Below are 3,794 nucleotides of genomic sequence, written 5' to 3'. Positions count from 1 at the left end.
CGACCACGAGGTTAAATAAGACATGGGAAATAGGGTCTCCTTTCCTCACACCCTGGACAACCTAAAGAAGGGTCCAACCTCCCCATTTATATTAATCATCGTGTTGTCACTCCGAACAAACTGCATGATCCAAGAGCACCACTGGTCGTCGAACCCCCTATGCTCAAGCACCAACCGCAGAAATGACCAATCGAGGCGGTCATATGCCTTTTAGAAATCAAGCTGAAGGAAAACACCCTTATGACTGCGCGGCAGATGAGGGTGACATGGGATGCAAGCCCATGGACGAGGGGATCGAGCACGGGGGCTCTCGCTCATCACTGCATGTGTGTGTGGCGGCTTTATGGAAGATGCCATGTACAAAAATAAAAATGGTGGGACATTTTGTATGACTTTATGGAATACTTCCAACCCAAAAAAGTGGTTCCAAAAATTTAGGAGAAGTTAAATTCAAACTTATTTGACTCGAAGCAAATGAGTTTGAATTGAGGCTAGCTTTCAGAATGTCCAAAAAAAATCATCCAAGTTTTCAATGGAGCTTGGGAAGAAGATGAAAGAAATGTCACAATGTTTGGGGACCAAATTTGATGTAGAGAAGACATGGGAATTAAATTGCAAGTGTATTTATGGGTGATCCCAAGTTAATGGAATGGTTTATTATAGCTCCCTAAAATACTGGGAGGATATATTCATAGGTTATATAGAGAACCAACATGTGAAATCCTGCTATTTAAATAGATCAAAAGATCTATGCAATTTATTTATTTGAGGAACATTTGGGTTGGAAAATTTAATGACATGTTGTAATGCAAAAAAGTATAGCACAAGCAATTTAATAATTATTATGGAAAGAATCAGCCTTGGCCTGTCACGAGAAGCTAGAATGAACTTGAAACTCTGGCTTGTAATATTCTTTAGCATGTTCCAAAGAGGAGCATTTGGATTTGGTGGGCTACAGTTTGTAATGGTTATGCAAGGATCGATTCCCGCTAGAGAACTAGTAATTACGACATCAATATCATTGTCATCATGCGTTGTGGCCGCTGAATTTTTAGGCTTTGACTTGACTTGTTCGATTGCTATGGAGGCACTGTCTTTGGATTCCCAGACTTCTTGAATATTTTCTTGTTAGGCTTCATACCACTAACATTATATGTTGAAGCTGCGGCAACTGATGCCACAACCTTACAATCATCGCTATCTGACTCGAGTTTATCTGAGTCTTCGCCAACGTATCCAGACATACTCACTCATTTCCAGTTTATAAGGCTTATCTCAAATTTTTCGTTTTCCCGATTTAAAGAGCTCATCTCCATCTCCTATTGAGATTCCGAGGCGCATTAAATCTTTGCATGCAATATTAAAAAGGAACTTACCAATTTCAATGTTCACACTCATCCAGTGGCCAAGCATGCAAGCAGTATAATTAATCCACAGTAATGCATTAGTTTGATTTCGGTAGTTTTGTAAAGTACGAGATATATTACTCCACTCATCATCTGCCTTGGTAGATAAGATTTCAGATTTGAGCCCTATAAACCGTAAAGGAGGGAGTATCATTCATATTTTCTTGTGCACTATCTACATTGTCAGAACCAGCTGTAGTGGAAGGATCATGCATAAATGCTCCATCAGCAGAGGAATCACTAAATATTTGCCATCGTGCATGCATCCACCGGTCAGATAGAAGCGTATAGACAATACACCGATTGAGATTCGTGAGATCTCCGGGCAGCTCGGCGAGTCCAAGTCAGCTACATCAACTATTCAGGGGTATTTCAACGGAGCAATAAGGAATCGTCCTGAGGAGGATGACGACTTGGATGAAAGATGCTATTTGGGCGTAGGTCACTGAATAACGCGCAGCCCCCAATGCCCCTTCCTTTCTTTCTGGGCTGACCCAATTACTCGCTTCCTTTCGCATGGAGTGATGCGGTAGTTTTATCCAAAGAATCCTCGTTCGCTTTTTCTTTTTCTCTCTAAGTTTCTTCTTGTCCGATTTTTTCTATTTTTTATTTATATATTTTTTTCTTTCATTTCCTGTTTTTCTTTTTTGTTTTTATTGAAATATGGGAACATTTTTTAAATTGAGAACCCTTTCTCAAAGTCATGAACTGTTTATTAATTCAATACATTTTTCAAATTCATGAACAATTTTGAAAATCATGAACACTTTTTAAATTTATGAATATTTATATAAAATATAGGAATAAGTTTTGGAATTCAGATCATTTTTTCAATTTGCAAATATATTTTGAAATCTGGGTATATTTTTTCAAATCTGTGGCAGTTTTTGAAATCCAGAACATTTTTTCTAATTCATGAACAGATTTTCAAATCCTGGATCAATTTCCAAATTTGCGAACAATTTTTATAATACGGGAACATTTTTCAAAAATGTGAATTTTTTCTGATATTCAAAACTATTTTCCAAATTTGCGAACACTTTTTAAAATCCTAGAAATATTCCTAAATTGTTTTTAAATCCAAGAACTTTTTTTTCAAATTTGAGAACATGTTTGGAAATTTGGAATATTTTATGGAATCCAAGAAGATTTTCCAAATTTGTGAATATTTTAAATTAATTTTTAAATCCCGAACTTGTTTAAAGAAGTAAAAACAAAAAGAAAAAGGAAAACACAAAAAACAAAGAAAACGAGGGGATACCGGCCCCGCATATGGGCCGGCCCAAAGCTGGTGCGAGGCAAGGGGGCTGTATGTTTCCTCTCTATTCCTCGCACAGGTCGATGAATAGGATGTTCTTAGGGGTCTGTTTTGTGTACTTGTGTTAATGGGCTATATGTACAACTGGTCTCTTGAATCCTCGGCCTTCCTGACGCCGATGGGGTTAGAAAATACTCCCTCCAATAAGTGTCTTGACTCTAGTATAACTTTGTATTAGAGTTAGTACAAAGTTGAGACACTTATTTTGGGACGGAGGAAATACTGGTTAGCCAACGTTAACGTGTGTGACTAGTTTGAACCTGGGGACTCAAAAATAAAAACCAGTTTGAACCTGGTACTACCTCCGTCCGGGTTTATTGGTCCCCATTGTATTTCATGCCAAATTTTGACCATAGATTAAACTAACAAAATATTCACGCGTGTCACCAAACATTATATTTTTGAAAACTATGTTCAAATACGAATCCAATGAGATAATTTTTCTTGACATGCATTAACATTTTGTTAGTTAAATCTTTGGTCAAAATTTGGCACAAACTATAAAAAAGACCTATAAACCAGGACGGAGGTAGTAATTGCGTCTAGTTTAGTCCCATATGAAAAGATTGTGAAGATCTAATCAGGGAAGGCATCTATATAAGTGGAGGATCGGTCACTTTGAAACCTACTTACCTGGATGGGGTTTATGAGTGATCAATAAGGCTCATGGCCTAGATGAGTAGCTCATATTGCACTTTGTGAGTGTGTTGATCTATCGTCTCCTTTTTGTGGGAGTGTGGATGTCATAATTTATGATAGAGGGGCTATGCGTTCGCGCAACCCCTACCAAGTTTTCAAAGTAATTTTTATGTTGAATTTGAATAAAAGTGATCCAAGTTTTATGTATTCCTTTTGCTAACTTGCATGCTTTGGTAAACAATCAATAAATACTCCATCCGTTCCTTTTTACTTCGCATATAAGATTTGCGTCGAGTCAAACTTTACAAATTTTGACCAAATTTATATAAAAAAATATCAACATCTACAATACCAAATATATATAATATGAAACTGCATTCCATAATGAATCTAAAGATATTCCTTTGGCCTTGTAAATATTGATACTTTTT

At 36.8% G+C, this 3,794-nt stretch overlaps 1 non-coding gene across 1 annotated transcript; it reads left to right on the top strand.

The window, feature by feature from the left end:
* The first annotated feature begins 3,349 nt into the window (after positions 1–3,349).
* On the top strand, positions 3,350–3,511 carry LOC123095220 (U1 spliceosomal RNA). Its single transcript, XR_006446128.1, has one exon. It is a non-coding gene; the product is annotated as a U1 spliceosomal RNA (small nuclear RNA).
* Positions 3,512–3,794: the final 283 nt, after the last annotated feature.

Source organism: Triticum aestivum, chromosome 4B (assembly GCF_018294505.1).
Source record: "Triticum aestivum cultivar Chinese Spring chromosome 4B, IWGSC CS RefSeq v2.1, whole genome shotgun sequence".
Classification (NCBI taxonomy): Eukaryota; Viridiplantae; Streptophyta; class Magnoliopsida; order Poales; family Poaceae; genus Triticum; species Triticum aestivum.
This window is presented reverse-complemented; position numbering and strand designations above follow the sequence as displayed.